This window comes from Bos indicus x Bos taurus, chromosome 6, assembly GCF_003369695.1.
Source record: "Bos indicus x Bos taurus breed Angus x Brahman F1 hybrid chromosome 6, Bos_hybrid_MaternalHap_v2.0, whole genome shotgun sequence".
NCBI classification, from domain to species: domain Eukaryota; kingdom Metazoa; phylum Chordata; class Mammalia; order Artiodactyla; family Bovidae; genus Bos; species Bos indicus x Bos taurus.
The window spans coordinates 57,418,039-57,438,689 of record NC_040081.1 but is presented as its reverse complement, the minus strand read 5'-3'; the positions used below and the strand labels follow the sequence as shown (position 1 = coordinate 57,438,689).

The 20,651-nt window shown below is 41.7% G+C and overlaps 1 protein-coding gene and 1 pseudogene across 7 annotated transcripts in view; one reads left to right on the top strand and one right to left on the bottom strand.

Annotated features, from left to right (window-relative positions):
- TBC1D1 (TBC1 domain family member 1) overlaps window positions 1-20,651 on the bottom strand; it is a 226,723-nt gene that overhangs the window by 162,625 nt on the left and 43,447 nt on the right. The window lies entirely within an intron of this gene.
- On the top strand, window positions 7,793-8,074 carry LOC113894204 (annotated as a pseudogene).

Sequence of the window (20,651 nt, the reverse complement as noted above, 5' to 3'; positions counted from 1 at the left end):
GAAGGGTTTAAGAACACACCCGAAGGCCAAGTGAAAACTAGCCACTGGGGGATAAAAGGGGAGGAAGACGATCCCTAAACTGCTAAACTGCAAAGGAGTAGACGTTGATACTGGACTTTTTATTACATATAGCATTCTTATTTTCTAAGGTGTTTTTTAAAAAAGTATAAAATACATCAAAACATTAAATAGAATAATATGACAGATACTTAGGTAGATACTACTAGTTTTAATAATTTTAAATATTTTGTATGTATGTGTGTGTGTGTATGCATAGGGCTTCCCAGGTGGCTTAGTGGTAAAGAATCCACCTGCAAAGCCACAGACTTGGGTTTGATCCCTGGGTTGGGAAGATCCCTTGGAGAAGGAAATGACAACCCATCCCAGTATTCTTGCCTGGAGAATCCCATGAACAGAGGAACGTGGTGGACTATAGTCATGGGGTCGCATGGGGTCGCAGAGTTGGATACAATGACTAAACAGCAGCAGCAGCAAAAATAGATATTTTTTTAAAGAAGTAAAATGTTACTTTTAGAGCTCTTCTCCTCCATCCCCAAAGGTAACTATCATCCTGCACTGGGTATAACTTTCCCTATGTTTTCATTTATTGATACTATAGGTATCAATCCACAAACAATAGAAAGTAGCATTTTGTGATTTTTGAAGTTTTTCCTACATGGTATCATAGTATATACATTCTTTTAGGAATTGCCTGTTTATATTCAACATTGTGTTATTCTAACTGCTGAATAATATTCAGTTGTATTAAGTTGCATGATTATTATACAATTCTCTCTTCCCTTTTTGATGGACATTTAAAGTTTTACCTCACCTCCCACCTTTTTTTTTTTTCCTTGCCATAACAGTAAACATCCTTGTACTTGTCTCCTTGTGCACATTCCATGATGTATGCCTAGAAATGGCATTGCTGGGTTAAGGGTATTCTCATCTCCAGCGCGACTGCACACGGCCGTAATCTGCTGCAGAACCACTGTGCCAATTTACATTCCCACCTACATACTTATGTTCCTGTTTCCTCATGTCCTCACCAATCCTGATGTTAACAAGCTCTTAAATTTTGCTAATCTAATGAGTGCGACATGTTATTTTCTCCCTTTAATCTGCCTTTCCCTAGTTGCTAGTGAGTAGTCCACCTTTTTATATGTCAAATGGCTATTCAGGTTTCCTCTGCTCATTGCCTCTTCACATTGTCAGGCCATTTTCTACTGGGTTGTCTTTTTTAAAAGACTGGTTTGTAGAAATCCATTAGATATTCTGGATATTAATTCTTACCAATTGTTGTTTGACTTGACAATTACTCAGAAACAATACTATTAAGAGAATCAGTTAAAAGATGAGTGTAGTCTCTTAAATATGGGTACCTTCAACCAAACGATTTTTATTGACTTTAGCAGAGGATCTGGCTTGTATTTTCTTAATGGTTTCATATCTCATGGCCTAGGGCAGCATATGCAAACAGATGTTTAAAAAGAAGAGTTCACGTTCATTGCTGAAGAGGTACCTACATTAAATGATTAACTACTGTCCTGGAAATGTTAAAGACCCTCAGAGAAGCTGCAAGCCCTATGATGACCACAGACACACTTTAAATTAAAGACCAGATTATCATTTGATTTAGGGTGATTTTTTAAATGTTTCCATTTTTGTTCAAATTTTGTTTAATTTGTTTTCTTGAATTCAATTTAGAATTTGACTTTTTATCATACCTCATAACAATCCTGAAAAAGTCAGTAATAACATAACCAAAAATTATCACAACTATTAACATCCTCATAACTAAATCCAAAGACTGGAAAGTTATCATCCTCTTAAATCTCTTTATTTACAGGTGATGAAACTGAAGTTTGAGAGGCCAAGAAAGTTACTCATTCATTCATTCAACAAATATTTATTAAACTTCTACTCTAACAAATATCATTTAGGTGCTTACTATGTATTAAGCTAAGAATTTCATCTAAATTTAGATATTAAATATTTAAACAGAATTTAGACATATTTAGTGTCTCTGATGATGACTTTAAGAGGTAAAATTTTGGAAGTTAAATAGCTTGCATAGTCTGTGGTCCATCAGTGAAGGAGGCAAGATTAACACCCCAGGATTCTGATGCCAGCAGGGCTTCCAACCTTGTCATAGGATATGCCTACGGTGCTTGCTCTGAGTTTGAAACACAGAGATATGCATCCTACAGGAAAACAGGGCCCTGGCATTCACACAATATCATATCCTCTTTCATAGATGAAATTCAGATCTTCTGGTGAAGCGGGCAATGGATAGAGGATGGGCAGGAGCCTATGCCCTCAGGTAATAGAAACGCATCCTTGTGTGGGCCATTGAGCCAAGACAAAGATTACTAATGTAGAGAACCCACCGTGAAATCAGCTCTGGGAGAAGAGTAAGTACTTAGTCTTCTTGGTGAGCCAATCAGACAAGAGCCCCCATGAGGGGCTCACAGTCTAGTAGAGGAGACAAGCTATAAGCATATCAGGGAACCAGTGAAATAAATAATTACAAAGTGTGGTTAAGGGCCATGAAGGAAGGGAACAAGATAATGTGAGAGAAAGGCTTGTGGGCAAGGGACTTATTTTAGAATGTGTAGTCAACAGGCTTCTATTAACACTAAAACGGAGACCCATGTGAGTTAGCCATAGCACGAGTTGGGAGAAAAGCACGTGCAAAGGCTCTGTGAAAGGGAGGCAAAAAGTATCTCTGTGAGTACCACAGGGAGAGTCAGGTAGCAAACGGCTTGAGATAAAAGCAAGGGACAGATTACTCAAAGCCCTGAAGGCTATGGTAAGGAGCTGGAATCTACTCTAAATATAATGGGGAACTATTGGTGGGTTAAGTAGTGGAATTACGTGATTAAATCCTTTACTCAGTCACTCTGATCATTAAATGGAGAATGGAATACTGGGGTCAGAGATGGGAACAAGAGACCAGTTCGCTAGTTAGGAGGCCATCATGACGGCGGCTTGGATTAGGATGGTGTCAGTGAAAGTTGACAGAAGCAGATGGATTCAAGACATATTTTGGAAACAGAACCAACAGGGCTTACAAATGGATGGACGGTAGGGTATGAGTGAGAGAGAGAAATCAAGGATGACCTTTAGATTGAAAAAAACTGTGAATAAGGAACTGCTTACAATTACTTCTCCAGTGTTTTATGATCTGTCTTGAATTTTTTAACTTCACAGACTTCCAAGGAGAAATGTGAGGGGGACAGAAGGTCACAACACAGTGATTCTTCTACAACGAACGGTATGGCGGTCTGGGACTGAGACCCTGTATCTCTTCCAGAGGTCAACTTTGTGCATCCTTTAGTTGGGAAGGCATCTGGACCCGTGGCCTCTGGCTGCTTCAAGTGGTCCTTCAGCAAACACATCCAGTTAGCTGTTTGTGAAATGAGATATTCAGAGACATAACTACCACCTGCTTTTTAGTAGCAGCAAAAAAACTACTCACACACGCAATAAATACCAACTCCTGATCTAGAAAGCTCACTAAATTCTAGAATTCAGCAACCTCGGAGTAACTCTGTAGGCTTCTCCAGTTATGTAGACTGACATTAGACACATACCAGAATTTTGTATAGAATCCCAGGCTGTTTGTAAAGCTCCTCTAACTTCGAACACATTAGAAGCAACATGAGAATTCATGCATATTATTTAACCACGCAGATAATTTAAGATAATCAATGTTAGTCCAAGTTGCAAATATGTTTCCTATTTTTTTTTCGGCATTCCACTTCACTCTCCATCTTCTCTTAATTAGCACCTTTGGTTTCTAGGACCTCCTTAAGGCTTCTATCTGATTCTTGCAAGACTGGAAAGAGCTGACAAGGGAAGCTCTTGACCTGACCCTGGCCGTTTCACCTTTATCCTTTGTTGTTGCCTGTCTCCTGATTTCTCTGCAGGAGCAGACCTTGTTCATACCTCATCCAAAGTAGGAGCCTGGGTCTGGAAACAGGGTAGAACCTGGGGACAGCTCCGGGAGAATAAGAAGGAACATGACCCACTTTATATTTACGTAGAATGTTCATTAAAGCAGAAATTGTTGTGGTAATAACTAACTCATGTAGCTGGAGCATGACCTGGGAGCCGCAAAGTGGGCAGGCCCAGGTTGGACAAAGCTGCAAGGGGTCTCAGCACAGCTTACTGTGAGCCTGGGGACTCGGGCAAGTTTATTTAACATCCAAGCCCTATTTCCCAATCGTAAAATGGAGGTAACACCCATCCTGCAGGCATTTGAAGTGATCAAAAATACTTAGGTAAAGTACAGGGCAACCAATCAATAAACAGCAGCATTTATAGCATTTCCTAATTTATAATGAACTTTTGCATACACGGTTTCACTTCTTACTAACCTGACTAAATCCAAGTCTTCCATTTTTGGCTAAAGCAACACCCCAGTGTTCTTCTAACTGTGAAGGCCCAAATATTTTCACCCTGACTTCCCTCTTGTGCTAACTTTGATTATTGGGAGCAGAAATTTAACACTTAGTGTTAGAGTCATAGAGCCTTGTCTAGGCTCAGCAGTGACATCATAGGTGGTAAAGTCTGGGCACAGGATATAGAGGTGTGGTGATGGCCACACCCATTTGCCAACCCTCTTCCAAGCCAGTCCAGCCTCTTGATTCATAGCAGCAAAGGGTCACTTCTGTTTCTAAGGCTTAGAGGTAAGTTGAAGGCAGCTTTGGTGGGAGTTCTTTCAGTTCAGTGATAAACATGCTTGTTCTCCAGTGCATTCCAGGAATCTTTGACCCATCACCACATGTGTGTCTGTATTTGAGTCTATAGTCAAATATATACCTGTTTCTTTGCATAAGGCCCATTTCAAAGGCAAAAGGCATTGAAAGGTATTAATAGAACTCTTACTTCTAACCCAAAACAACTAGCTAGGAAGTGAGAGTCATGATCTGGACCTGGTGTATTGTCAAGTGACTGATTAAACAGCAACATGGAGCATGTGAACTCAAGTACCATTAGAGGTCAGGCAGCATGTGTATAAATGTGAAACGCCAGGTGGAAGGCAACAGGGAGTGGGGAGGCTAGCGAACAGAGTGTACATGCCAATCCGAAGGCATTCAAATGGAATTGCTTTGCTTCAAACACTATGGTTGACAAATTTAAAGTCTACAGGCTGCCCATCTGCCACCTTGCACCACTGTACCACTAATAGAACCTTTGCTAATTGCTTTCATTCAAAATATTTTGACATTCTTTTTTTTTTTTTTTAATGATTTATCATATCAGCTCCTTTTTATTTTTACAAGATTTGCTTCTAAGATATTTTATGTAAATGTTTTCTTATGTCTAAATACAGCTTCATGCAAATAGGGTTTACGACCAAACAGCTAATATAGCTACCCATTCTTTTTTCTTTTTGGCTGTGCTGGGTCTCAGTTGTGGTATGTGGGATGTTTAGCTGTCACACAAGTGCTTAGTTGGGGCATGCAGGATCTCATTCCCTGACGGGACTGAACCCAGGCCTCATACATTAGGAGTAGAATCTTAACCATTGGACCACCAGGGAAGTCCCTACATATTCAGTTTTTTAAAAAATAGCCTTAAAACTGTTCTCTAAATTTGGGCAAAAATAAAGTAAAAATTTGTTGTTGTTGTCATTTAGTCACTAAGTTGTGTCTGATTGTTTTTTGACCCCATGAACCGTAGCCCGCTAGGCTCCTCGGTCCATGGGATTTCCCAGGCAAAAATATTGGTGTGGGTTGCCATTTTCTTCTCCAGGGGATCTTCCAGATCCAGGGATCGAATCCATTTATCCTGTACTGGCAGGCGGGTTTTTTTTTTAACCAGACCCATCCTAAAGAAGGGACAGACTGGTTGTGTCCAGAGGTGTGAAAGCAAATCTAATCCAGGAAAGCTCTCTGGAGGAGGCAGTATTTGAGCTAGGAGAGATGGAAGGAATACTTTTCTTAAGCAAAGGAAAAAAGAAAAAAAACCTCTTCAGGTAAAACAAACAAAGGTGAGCAAAAAAAGGAAAGCTGGGCTCTTCCAGAAAAATAAACAGTCTTATTTTGTTGCAGAATAGAACACAAAATCTTGGCATTAGAAAGCAAAGTCCAAAAAATCATCTGAGACCAGATGGGCAAGGCCTCTGACTGCCAAACTAAGGAGTTTGGCATTTATTGGCTGGGGAGTGGGAGGTGGACAGGCCAGAAGGCTTCAGAGATAAAATGGCCTGATCAGAGAATGGGTTTTCTAGAAGATACATCTGCCTCTTTGATTTTACAGACCCTTTCTTAAGCATGATTTTTTTCCTAGACAACTTCAATCTGAAAAAAAAAATGTCATTCTTCTCAGCATGTTTTTAAAAGTAAACTTGGTCACCATAAATGTATAGGAGAAAAGGAGACATAGAAACTAGCAGCAAATCCAGCAAACATGCCCATCTGTTTCTGGGACTCTTAGTAGAGATCAGCAAAAATAGCTTTTTAAAAACATGGAACTATGGCTGAAATCATATTTTCCAGCGTAGGTTTCCACTAGTGACTACTTATAATTTTATTTTCTGGCATTTTCCATAAAATATACCATCACTAGCACACCATGAAAAGCTATCATCTGTTCCATTATAAATGCAAAGAATTAAAAAGGAAGGGTAAGAGGAAGGGAGGAGAGGAGGAAAATGATACATGGCTTGTCAGGAAATGTAAATCAAATGTCAAAATCGACCTTTTCAAAGTAATGATGAAGAAAAAGAAAAACATCAAACAATCTGTTCAGAACTTTTATGAAAAAGTGGTGTAGGGTAAAAGCACAACAGGGTTTGGAGTCAGAAAAGCTCTTTTGGAATCTCCACTCTCTCCTTTTATTATTACCTTCTTGTGATGAGGTAAATTTCCTCCTTTCTAAAATGGTGATATAATTTATTACTTTAATGGTTGTGAGGGATAAAAGCGTCACCCAGTGTCATGGATCATATGTATTTGCCTCTTTCTCTCCTTTGGAAAGTAAGGGATGTGCCTGTTGTATGATGGGGCTGTGGCCATGGGGATTGCATAAAGGCAACAGCTGCTTGAGTTCTCCCAACCTCCAAAGGGAGTCTAAACATCCATTTGGTCAGCTTGGGCCTGCATACAAGGGAGAGAGGCAGTGATGCCAATAACACCAAGGACCAGGTGACAATAATCACTTTGGCTTCACTGTGGCAGGCATCGAGTGACCTCTCTGGGGGGAATTCATGACTGTACTTCCCCTTTCTCTAGATTAGTATTAATTAATATTAAGTAAATATTAAAACTGGTTGGCCCCCTTGAGAATACCATATGAAATTTATCTCATCAGAAGAAGGTAGTAATAAAAGGAGAGAGTGGAGATTCCAAAAGAGCTTTTCTGACTCCAAGGAGGAAAGGCACAGAAGGGAGGTACAGGGGAAAAAAAAAAAACATTTGGAGATTTCAAATGTGTTAAAGCACAGTGAGAATAATCTGCTGGAAACACATTCATTTACAAATATTTATTGAGCACCTATTTGGGCATGCTGTGCAGGCTGTGAGGATATATCTATTAACGAAACAAACAAAAAAATCCCGCCCTCACAAAACTTATATCCTAGTGAAGAAAGACAATGAACAAAACAATAAATGCACGGTAGATTAAAAGCTCACAAGAAGCACATGCTGTAAATTTTAATCTACACACATGAATAGAAAAAGAGGAGATGCGCCACGGCTTCAGTAGCGACCGCCTCTCTACGCGGGTGGGAGCTTCGCCAGCCCCCGCCCCCAGGAGACCGTTGCAGTTGGCCAGTCCCTGCACCTTGGTAACCATGTGTGACCGAAAGGCCGTAATCAAGAATGCCCACATGTCGGAGGAGATGCAACAGGACTCGGTGGAGTGTGCTACTTAGGCATTGGAAAAGTATAGAGAAGGACATTGTGGCCCATATCAAGAAGGAGTTTGACAAGAAGTACAACCCCACCTGGCACTGCATCGTGGGGAGGAACTTCGGTAGTTATGTGACACATGAAACCAAACACTTCATCTACTTCTACCTGGGCCAAGTGGCCATTCTCCTGTTCAAATCTGGTTAAAAGCATGGGCTGTGCCACACACCCAGTGATCCATCCAAAAACAAGGACTGCAGCCTAAATTCCAAATACCAGAGACTGCAGTCTTCAGCCTTGCCTAAGGGAACACCTCCATCTTTGAACCTTTATTGTGTTTTGTACAGGGCATTCTCCATACTAGTTTGTGGTTATAAAGCAATTAGTAAAACAAAAAAAGAAAAAGAGAAGGTGCAAACTTTGAGGCAGAATCCTCCTGTGTTAACACTGGGGATTCTTCGAATTCTGGCCACACACGACAAATAAAGGGCAAGGATTTTTGTGGAAAAGAGTGACAGTGGAAATTACACGCTGCAGACTAATACGAATTTATCATTCTGAAAAAGAGAAAGGAGAGAAGTGTGTATGTGCATTGGAACCTCTGGGTATTCTGAATTACCTTAAGGAGAAAATTGGGGGAGGGTGCACATTTCCAGCAGCAAGATGGAGAGGGCAATTTCTTTTTTACTTTTTATAATTTCTTAAATTTATCAGGTTACAAATGATTCTTAAATTCCTTGGGCTTTACAGTATTTTTCAAATAAATACAAAAATAGTTAAAGAGGGATGAATGAGTTCTCTATGTACTAACACAAAAATCAGTTTGCGATCCATAAAGTGGAAAATCTAAGTTACAGAGCTTTGTAACTTGTGATCACATGTATGTAATACATAGTTTTTTTATAATGGCAACTCCCGTTAGACAACTTATTTATCCCGCCGAAGTCTCAGTGACTCACCTCTGAGCCCTTCCCTTTTTTACCGCCCGCATACAGCATCACTAAGTAATGGCTTCTGTCTTGGAGTGGCCTTCCAAATGTATCCCTTCTTTCCATTCCACAGCCTGTCACTGTCCTAGGTCAGCTGTCATCACCTCTCACTTGAACAACTGCATAATAAATCTCCTTACTGGCCTCAGTACCTGCACCACAGACTAGATTTGCTTCTCAAAACATCAACCCCCCCTTGATTCTCCAGTGACCACTGTGGATCAAGTCCAGTCTTGGCATGGCTTCCAACACTCTTCTAAATCTGGCCTATCCTACCAGCAGTAGGCAATGATTCCTGTCTAATAATGGTTTCCTCCACCCCTCTTTACTAGCAGAACCCTAATTTTGTGCAATTAATGAACAGAGACTCTTGATCTCAGGCTTAGCCCCAAGGGATATGCTATGGGTTGACACATAGCAGGCAATCCACTTTTTTTTTTTTTTTAACTAAATGAACAAATGGTATAAATCAACCATATTTATACCATTCCTCTTCCCAAATGATTACAATTTTACAAGTCAACATGTAACCCTGTTCTGGCCAATGAGATACTACAAGTATGTCCCATCCTTCCTGTTTGGAACTCACTTGTGCAAAGAGCTACAGCAGCCATCTTGGAACCATGAGGTCACTGAGAATAAGGCTAAAAAAATCGACGTGCTAACTCTGGCAAAATGTAATGAGATGAAAGCTTACGTTATTGATGATATAGATCCAGTGACTCTGGAATTGCTTACCTCCAAATCCTGAGATAAAAGCCTGTGTTGGGACTTCCCTGGTGGTCCAGTGGTTGAGAATCTGCCCTTCAGTGCCGGGGATGCAGGTTCAATCCCTGGTCAGGGAACTAAGATCCCACATGCTTCAAGGCATCTGAGCCTATGAGCTGCAACTAGAGCCCCAATGCCATGCTACAACTAAGACCCGTTGAATCCAAAAATAAATACATATATTTAAAAAATAAATAAATAAATAAAATTATAAACAAAAATAAATAAAATAGAAGCCTATGTTATTGATGATCCAGAGTGGTAGATCCAACCACCCTGAAACTGCTTACCTCCAAATTCTTATTAAAGGATATATCAAAATATCTTTATTGCCTAAATTGGACTTTAATATGCCTATGAATCACTTGGAAATATCATTAAAATGAAAATTCTGATTCAGTAGATTTGAGGTGGGGCCTGAGACTCTGCTTCAATAACAGACTCCCAGATGATGCTGCTTTCCAAGGACCACATTTAGAGAAATGAGGCTGTAAACCGCTACAGACTGGACACTCCATTACTTTTAGCTGGGTTGAAAGGTATGAATGCTAAATTTCAGCTAAATTACTTTTACCTGAACTTATCCTTACTGCCCACTGTCCCTCCCCACATACCAAGCTAACTACACTAACCATCCAAACTTCTCAACACATACGAAAAGCCTCCTGGGCCTGCCTCAGCTCATCCTTTACTTGAAGGAGCGCCTGTAGATTTTACCACTATTCCACCCATCAGCCTGGGTCACTTTTTTCACTCATTAATTTTATTTGCACTTACTCCCATATATGTTTCTCTAGGGTATTTTATTTCTCTAGGGTCTGGAGAAGGCAATGGCAACCCACTCCAGTGTTCTTGCCTGGAGAATTCCAGGGACAGGGGAGCCTGGTGGGCTGCCATCTATGGGGTCACACAGAGTCGGACACGACTGAAGCGACTTAGCAGCAGCAGCAGCAGCAGGGTCTTTTATTCAAGTAATTATTAAACAATTACAGCGACTTGTTAAATAGACAAGATGATTTTGAAAGACTTGAAATTTAATTGCAAAACTGTTGAATTCCCTGGTAGATTTTATATATTATATTATGGTTGTGTTCCATTTCAGTAGCGTGGAAATTAAAAACCACATAAACAGTGTTCTATTGCCAGTAATGACATGCATGTGTCTCTCCTTGATTAACGTTTAATTGCACATGGCACATCGACAAATTTTTTATCTTCTGATATTAATATGCATCAGCTTGAAACTGAGCTCATAAGAATTTTTCATGCTCACTCTCAGATTACAAACACCATCTCTCTCTTATCTCCCCAAGAAATTCCTACCTGATTCTATTTCATTAATTATCAATACGCTTTTCATAGCACCATGTATTTTTAAAAAATATTACTCTGAAATTTAACATTCATACCTTTCGGCCCATACTTGCCAGAAGAGGCCTCCAGTGACTCGATTAGAATGCAAGTTATGTCGAGTGTCGGGATAGGAGAAGGCTGAAGGAGATGAGTACCGCAGCTGTCACAGACGGCACATCAATCAGCACATGACGGCTGCACACCATCAATCAGATGTGCTGATATGCTTTGATTTCCACTGTAAATGAGCATAATTTATCTGCCGCCCCAATCAAGCCAACACCATCACAAAATCTGTGCAAACAAGGACATCAGGGATAACTGAAAAAGCAGGACTCCAGAGATGGAGGTTTTTATTCAAATTCTACCAATGACTGTGCACAAGAATATCACCTTTCCCTTGCCCCTCAGTACCCCACTTCCCCCACCAAATCAGCAGAACTTAAAGTCACACATTGTAAAAGTGAAAATCCAAACTACTTTATGGCGACTTTCCTGGTGGTTCAGTGGCTAAGACTCTGCACTCCTAATGCAGGGGGTCTGGATTTGATTCCTGCTCAGGGCACTAGATCCCACATGCCATAACTAAGAGCTCAAATGCAGCAACTAAAGATCTTGCATACCACAGTAAAGATCAAAGATCCTGTGTGCCCCAACTAAGACCTGGAACACTCAAATAAAATTTTAAAAATAAATATTAATAAATAAATAAAACTACCCTGTGACATCCACAACTGATTCAGCAAAGACCAAAACAAAAATCTCAAAGAACAGTGTGAGGACACTGGTATGAATAATCTCAGGGCCCCTGGTATGAGCTGGAAGCCACCAGGCGACAAGTAACCGCAGGCTCTGTGACAGTCTCAGCCTTGCCAACACTGCTAGCATTGTTGTTTTCCAGGTAAATCTTTCCCACCTTCCTCTTCCTTCAAATTCCACTACATTAATGGTGAACAGTTATAATCCAATGAAAGGATCATTCATAGTCTAAGAACTCTTAGGTATAATATGTAGATTTGTGTCCTGGCAGAGCAGGGTGGCATGGTAAAGTACATATGCATTATCATCTGAATCTGAACTTCATGTTAATATTCTGAAAGCTAAAACTCATAACTTACTGCCTTGCTTGTCCAGACAAAGACTGTGATCTCTTTCTAGATCTTCAGTACTTAACTGCTCTTGGACAAATACTATAACCACTTTACAGGTCCTAAGTGCTTTACTGAGCAGATACCCTGAGCTCTTTAAAATATTTATTTTGAACATCCCTTTCAAATACCCTTTTTGAAGTCTGTTAATTTATAACCATAAAGTCCACTTTCCCCTCTTGCTAAGTGTCATTATATCTTGTCTTCTCTAGCTGAGGGTCATGAGGCCCTTCCCCGATTGCTGACCAAATAATTTGATATGTTTTGACATAGGAACGTATCTGTGAAACCAATGCAATTTACCAAATATTTCCATAACCCCCTTAAATTCTTGTGCCCCTTTGCAACCCATTCCTCCTTCTGCCCTATCCCCAAGCAACCACTAAACCACAGATTTGTTTTCTTCACTAAAGATTAGTTTGCATTTTGGGGGTTTTATATAAATGGAATGATAGAGCATATATTCTTTTTATCAGTGAGGGGAGAGCCTGTCTTATTCAGTAAATGATTTTGAGGTTTTCCACACTGCTATGTGCATCCTTTTTATTGTGAATAGCATTTTACTTGCCACCTGTTGATGGACATCCGGGTTGTTTTGAGTTTCTAGGCTGTTTTCCATTTTTGGCTATCACACACAAAGCTGCTAGGGGCATTGGTACACAAGGCTTTGTGGAGACATGTGTTTTTGTTCTCATGTAGATTCCTATTACTGTACTGAAAGTTTGCAAAAACCCGGTAGCACACTTGGCTTGTGGTTCGTGGGCTGAGAAGACAACTAGCTTTGGCAACACCACAACTTCCACTCCACACACCCTCTCCAGACAGCACTGGCCCCCTGCTCCCTCCACGGCTCCCGCTGCAGCCACAGCAACTCGACTTCCTCCTTCTCTGCCAATGCCTCTAATTCTTTTCCTTGACCCTTCAACGCCCTAGTCATGGTCTAGCCTCTCCCTGGCGAAATGACAGACCGGTTTCCTTCCTATTCAGACAAAACAAAGGGATTGTTTTAACAGATTCATATATGGGCTTTTCCAACGTTTCTAATCTATTTAGATTGGCTGTATAACAGTCAAGACACCAAAGCAAGCGCCAGTTAAATTCAAAGTAAGGTATCAAAGTGTATCACTTTCACCTATCTTTACGTTACCACTTTAACTGGCACCTTCTTTTAGAAAGCCAGTGTTTCTTGGCATAAACAAAATATTATGGCTTTGTGTCATATTTGTTCCAGCTTCACTGTAGACACGTTGGAAAATTATAATTTTAATGAAGGCCTGTCTTTGTTGTCAACACTCAAAATGTCCACGTTTCCAAATGAATCACAGCTGACTTTTTTTTTGGCTGTAATTCCAAGATGAAATTGTCTCACTGAATCCACATTTAAAAATTTCAGCCCATATCTGTTCACCAGATTCTATCCAAAAGACGTAAAATGTATGCCATTTCACAACTGTGAAACAGAACTGCTACCAGTTTAGGTACCAATATAGCACCTAAGTTTAGACTTAGATAAAGGCTTTGTATGGGAATCCTGGATGTCACATTATAATCTTTTGGTATCTGTTCCCTTTTGCGTAGAAACACTGTGGACTGCTTGGTAAGGAAGAAGCATAAGGCAGGGTTCAAAAATTACATACGTAATCTTTTGTAGCAATAAACCTATGACAACACAGAGCAAAGCAGGCTGGACCAGGGTGCTGGCTTTTGCTCCTAGGTTCTTCCGAGACCACACTGAATACCAGCCCAAGGCTTTACTTTGGGACCAAACTCGATGACCAATTTGGGTCAGCCATGCAACAACCTGAGATATATTTATTAAGATGCACTTAAGTATTTTATTTCGTTTACAATTTTAACATATTTTTTCATGTATTTCTTACAAGTAAGATTTTAAAAAACCAGTCTCACTTTGTTAAAATTCAAATCACTTATTTGAGCCCCAATTCTCTGTCTTTGTGTGTAACTGTCTGACATATAAAAGTCTTAGTTTTGCTTGGCCAACCCCTTCCTGGAGTTATGGACCAGTCAACCACCAACCCAACAAGGAAAATTAACAGCTACATGCCCAGAATAACTTCCCTAGAGGTCAGTTGAGAATGGGTTGGTTCTAGAACTTTGCTTCTTTAAAATCAGCAAAATACTATTTCAGATAATTTGGGTTTTGGGTTTTTTTAAAGAAAATTTAATTTTTTCTTTTTTCCAACTATATTGAATATAACTTACATACAACATTGTATGTTTAAGGTATACAAATGATTTCAATATAGATAGATAGATAGATAAATGATTACTACAATAAGTTTAGTTAAGACCCATCAAAATTTTTGTTTTCTTAAGAACAGAACACTCTGCAAGCGACATCCTGAACAGGAAGACGTTCCTTTGGCCCTCAAATTGAGACAGGCTGGGACCTGGGACCCCATGCTTCAATGCTGCAGTGCTTGCACCTGGACACATCTCCCCACCAGCGACAAAATACAAAGAAACTGTACGGAACTGTTACAGCCCATAACTGCAGGCATGGGCTATTAGGGCAAATTCTGGACGAAAGATACAAAGAGACCAAAAAGCCCAACAGCCACTTCTGAAGAGCTTGGAGCAAAGCAGGCTACTTACTCTGCATGCCCCCTGCACATAACACCACCTAAGAGGTGGACAAAACACCCAAGGCAGCCCTCCAGCCCGACCCCTGGACACACCCTACCCTCTGCCCATATAAGGAACCAGCTTGCTCCCCACAGTAAGAAAACAAGCAAGGGAACCTATTGTTTCTTCTCCTTCCCTCTGAAGCTGGGGCCCCAATAAACCTTCGCTGAATTTCTTGTCCGGCCTCTAATCAACTTCTATTGATTAAGGAGGCCAAGAACCCTGGTGAGTAACAAAACTTGGTCAAAAGCAGGAGTACCTTTTCTCCAACAAAGCCCAAATTTTGCTTACCCACCAAAATGACACACACCATTACATCACTGATTTCTCCCAAGCAAGAAATACTCCCAGTAATAACTAACTAAGCACAAGCAAAGCAAATGACTTGCCCTTCATTAGGCAGGTAGCCCCTCTCCAGGAATATGAACCCACAGCAATGCCACATAACCCAGACTAAGAGTCCAAGTAAAAAATATCTGACTATAAGCTTTACATGTAAATTCTAAGCAACTTCATAATGATGAAGTCCAACCCTGTACAGTTTAAGAAACAATTCTGATCCAAGAAGTCTCTTGAAGAAGAACCTATTTCCAACTGATAAGTGTGGTTATATCTTGGTATAGAATGGGGATTGGGAAGTAGAGGGACTTAACACTTTATACTTTACCCATATCTGAATTATTTGAAATTTTATAATTAGCATTTATTATAATTACATGTTTTAAATGAAAAAATACTTTCCTTGGTTCTGAATTTTTTTCTCCAGCCCTCCCATATTGGACATAAAGCATTTTTAGGCTGCCTAGCATCAAATGACTGTCTTATTTAGGGAGAAATTCTCAAATAGGTGGCAGCATGGCCCCCTCTGCTGACGGGGGACAAATATTCACACTCTCTCCCTTTCTGGCAATCAACGTTGGCTCTGCCAGACAACCACTCCTGTCTGGGATCTGAACCTCGAAGGGGTAAATTCAGGTCATAGGGTCAGTGAGATCGACTCATAAGGAGGGCAGTGTCACTGAAGTCCAGCGGGGCCACAGCTCACAGCCAGTGGTGGGAATGTGGCGGACACTGGCTTCTGGTAGCAGGGGTGTCAGAGTGGTGTCCTTAGCAAGTATTCCTGTGCTACAACCTCGGCCATGGTCCCGCCTGCCTGGCTCCCCTTGGTTGCTGCTCATTTGTGAGGCTGGATTATCTTGGTCTTTATGTTGATTCTGAGAATTATCCTATATCCTTTCAATAAATTCTTTTTCTGCTTATGTCAGCCAGGGTTGATTCCTGGAGCCAAGAATTGTGACCCAGAATTTGTCCATTCATTCAGCCAATAAAGTATTTTATTTTTCCCTTTTTTTTTTTTTTTTGGTCATGCCACACAGCTTGTGGGATCTTAGTTGCCAGACCAGGGACCACACCCGTGCCCCCTGCAGTGGAAGTGTGGAGCCCTAACCATTAGACCACCAGGGAAGTTCCCCAACAAAGTATTTAACTGCCTAATATGTGCCCAATACTGTTCTAGGCACAGGGATTCTGCTGTGAACAAAATTAAAATCCATTCGCTCGAGGAGGTTATAGCCCAGAGGATCTCATTTCTTCCTGGCCCTGACCTTCCTTTGCCTTTCTCTGGAAGCCTGTTTTAATTTGATACTACCCCTCTAGCCCTAAGCCAAGCCAAGCCAAGCTGGTTTTTCTCAGTTTCCTTTGACATTAAGAAGCAAGGACATTTTCATGTCCTCCTGGCCTTGCTCTTGAGTTCAGGCCAGAACTATGGTTTTGACACCACGCTCAGTCATTCATGGTCATTTCCTAAGCATCTGCCAGCACCTAGACTATTTGAGACACTCTGCTAGGAGTTGAGTCACATGTTGAAGCAGTCACTGCCCTCAGAGACATTACAGTGAGGCAGCAAAGACAGACAACGGACATTTCAGGAAGCTATAAAGGGTGATGTGCGCCAGGGAAAAGAAAGCCTGCTGCCCCGGAATATACAACAGGAACACCTTACCTGCTTTAGGAGGCAGCCAGGGAAGGCTTCCCGGGGGAAGTGAGTTTTAAGCTGAGACATGAGGGATGATTTAAAGTCAGACAGCTGAAGAGGATAGAGAGCAGAACAGTCAGAAGGAACAACAGGGACTTCCCTGGGGGTCCAGTGGCTAAGACCCCACCCTCCCAATGCAGGGGGCAAGGGTTCAATTCCTCATCAGCTAGATCCCACATGCTGCAAGTAAGACCTGGTGTGGCCAAATAAATAAATAATTTTTTAAAAGAAGGAACAACACATGCAATATACCAGAAGCAAGAGAGGGCACAGCACGTAGAGAAAATGGAAGGAGTTCAGTATGGTGGGGACAAGAAACATAGGCACTTGTGAGGGAGGGACAGTGGATAAGGTGAGGCTGGAGAGGCAGATAAAGAGCCTTACTGGCACTCCACTCCCAGAACAATCAGAAGCCATCTGCTGAGGAGCTCAAGCAGAGGTGGCAACAGAAGGGTATATTGTTGGTTCTGCAAATTAGAAAGATCACCACATGTCAGGTGGAATGAACTGGGGAGGGGAAATACAGAGACATCAGGATTATTTTAGGGCTCACCAAGAGTTCAGAATAGAAAAACTATACTCCAGGTGGCACAGTGGTAAAGAATCCGCCTGCCAATGCAGGAGATGCAGGAGATGCCAGTTTGGTCCGTGGGTTGGGAAGATCCCCTGGAGAAGGAAATGGCAACCCACTCCAGTATCATTGCCTGGAAAATTCCATGGACAGAGGATCCTGGTGGGCCATAGTCCATGGGATCTCAAAGAGTCAGATACGACTGAGTGACTGAGCATGCATGTAAGAACTAGTAGGGGCAGGAGAGATGAAAAGAAGCAGGAATAGTCAAGGGACATGTATTGGGTACAGTCAAAAAGATTTTCTGAGTGGTGGGTGGATATGAGGTGAATAAGGAGAGAGAGGAGTCACAGATGACACCTAGGTGTCTGATTTGTGTAGCCAGGTGGACAGGAGGCCTTCAACCAAAAACAAACAAAATGCTGAAGAGGAAATGACTTTAGTTTGCTTGTTCATGTTCAAAGTGACCAAGGAGAACTGCCTGATTGGCAGCTACAGATGTGGGCCTAGATTTCTGTGCAGAGATACGAGATAGAGGACGGGAGCTAGGATCACATGGGCAATGACTGAGGTCTGGGAGTAGTGAGAAGCCCATGCGGTTGATATAGTCATGGAGTGGGCTGTATTATTCTTATAAAGATTCATTGCCCCTTCCTGGGGGGAGATTCAACTTTGCTACCTTGATGTTGCCACATGACTTGTTTTGACCAATGATATGCAAGTGAAATGACATAGATCACCTCCTTCTGTACAGAAAGCTGATCTTTAAGGTCAGCGCAGCGTTCTCCATGGGGCTTCCCAGGTGGCGCTAGTGGTAAAGAACCTGCCTGCCAATGCAGGAGACACAGGAGACCTGAGTTCTATTCCTGGGTCCGGAACATTTCCTGGAGGAGGGCATGGCAATCCACTCCAATATTCTTGCCTGGAAAATCCCATGGACAGAAGAGCCTTGTGGGCCGCAGTCCATAGTATCACATAGAGTCAGACATGACTGAAGCGACTAAGCACACATGCGTGCAGGGTTCTCCATAGTTTCTTTTCTATCTGCTATGATGAGCAGCAACATTCCAGAGAGAGGCTGCATGGTCAGCCTGGACCTCGGAATAAAGATTTCGAGTAACCAAGTGATAGGCAATTCATAATGAATGCATAGCTAGAACAAGAAATAAGTGTTGTTATAAGGCACTGAGATTTGTTTGTTACTGCAGCAAAACCAAACCTACTCTGACTGACATAGGTGGGAAGAGAAGCAAGCAGGTCTGTGGCAGAAACCTGCAGAAAAGCAACATTTATCAGCCGATAAAGTGGAGCCTACAGAGAAAGCCCACTCTTGCCCTAGCTTCCGACTCACAGAAACCTCTGCAAATTAACTCTTGCATTCACCTCTGGCTTACCTTGTTTTTGGTCTTTGGCCTGGGGGTCATCTGGGCAGCCTGATGTCCATTTGCTCCTGGCACAGGCTCAGGGACCCCTTGCACTGTGGTGTCCATGCCTCTTCTGACTCATCCTGAGCTTCTGGGCTTGATTCCTGGATGTGACTCCAGACCAACAGCTGTTCTGCCAGTTGACCTTTCCAGGTTCCAATCAGTCTGATTCTTGTCTTCTCACTCACATTGCCTGCCCCCTGCCCCCGACTGCACCACCCCGCACAAACTGACATGTGTAAGTGTCTTCATTTACACTGAGCACATGCAACACGGGCGACTTCTGCTCTTCTTTGACCTGGGACAGGCTCTTCCACAGGCCGCCTGCTCTCCCACCTTCTAGGCTCCTTTTACCATGGATCAGGATTGAGAGTGCCACCATCTATTTAGAAGCCCTTTTTCCCAAATGAATAGGACTATGCCACTTCTGTGGTTTTGGTCCAGTCCTCAAACCAGAGGTAACCAGTTTGCCAGGACAATTACGATCAGCATTAAGGTCAAGATAGAGAAACATATCTATCTTTTCTTAAGTTTACCCATTGTTCAACGTTTTGTACATTTTGTTCACAACATTAGCTACTAACATTAATTGAAAGTTTATTAGGAGATTTCCCTGGTGGCCCCCAGTACTCTTGTCTGGAAAATCCCATGGATAGAAGAGCCTGGCAGGCTATAGTCCATAGGGTCGCAAAGAGTCGGACACGACTAAGCACGAACACTGGCACTGCCTAGAGGCCCAGTGGTAAAGAATGCATCTTGCAAAGCAGGGGACGCAGGTTTGACCCCTGGTCAGGGACTATGATCCCACAGGCTGCAAAGTAACTAAGCCCACACACCACAACTACTGAGTCCACAAACCACAACTTGAGAGTCCATGCGCCACATGCAAAAATTCTGCGTGACAACTTATTAGATGGCAGACAACGTGCTAAATATTTAACATACCATTTATTTTGTTTCTCACAGTCAGTCTAAGAATAGTATTATTTTTTTCTATTTTACAAGTGGTAAAACAGATTTTAAAAGTTCACATATTTGCCTGAGAAAACACAGCCAATACCAGTAGGGTTGAAAGTTTGCCTAACTCCTGAGTCCTTGTTTTCTACTCTTCTGCTATATGTGTGTGTGTTGAGATATATATGTATGTGTGTGTGTATTTACTGGCGTGTGTGTGTATGTATATATGTGTGTGTGTGTGTATGTATATATACACACACACACACATATGGTGGTGATGGTTTAGTCACTAAGTTATGTCCTACTCTACTCTTGCAACCCCATGGACTGTAGCCCATCAGGCTCCTCTGTCCAAGCGATTCCCCAGGCAAGAATACTGAAGTGGGTCACTATTTCCTTCTCCAGGGGATCTTCCCAATCCAGGGACTGAACTGAAGTCTGCTGCATTGCAGACTGATTCTATACTAACTGAGTCACTAAGGAAGCCTACATATGTATAATGTGTATGTATATGTACACATATATACCTATGTGAGTCTACTGGCATATATGTGTATGTTTATTATAAACGTGGGCTTCCCTGGTGGCTCAGAGGTTAAAGCGTCTGCCTGCAATGTGGGAGACCCGGGTTTGATCCCTGGGTTGGGAGATCCCCTGGAGAAGGAAATGGTAACCCACTCCCCTATTCTTGCCTGGTGAATCCCATGGACGGAGAAGCCTGGTAGGCTACAGTCCATGGGGTTGCAAAGAGTCGGACACGACTGAACAACTTCACCTTCACCTTCATAGATAAATATGTGTAAGGATGTGTATATATACATGTAGGTGTGCATATAACTATATGTGTATATATGTTTATGTGTGTTCATGAGTATATACATGTGTGTATATCTAT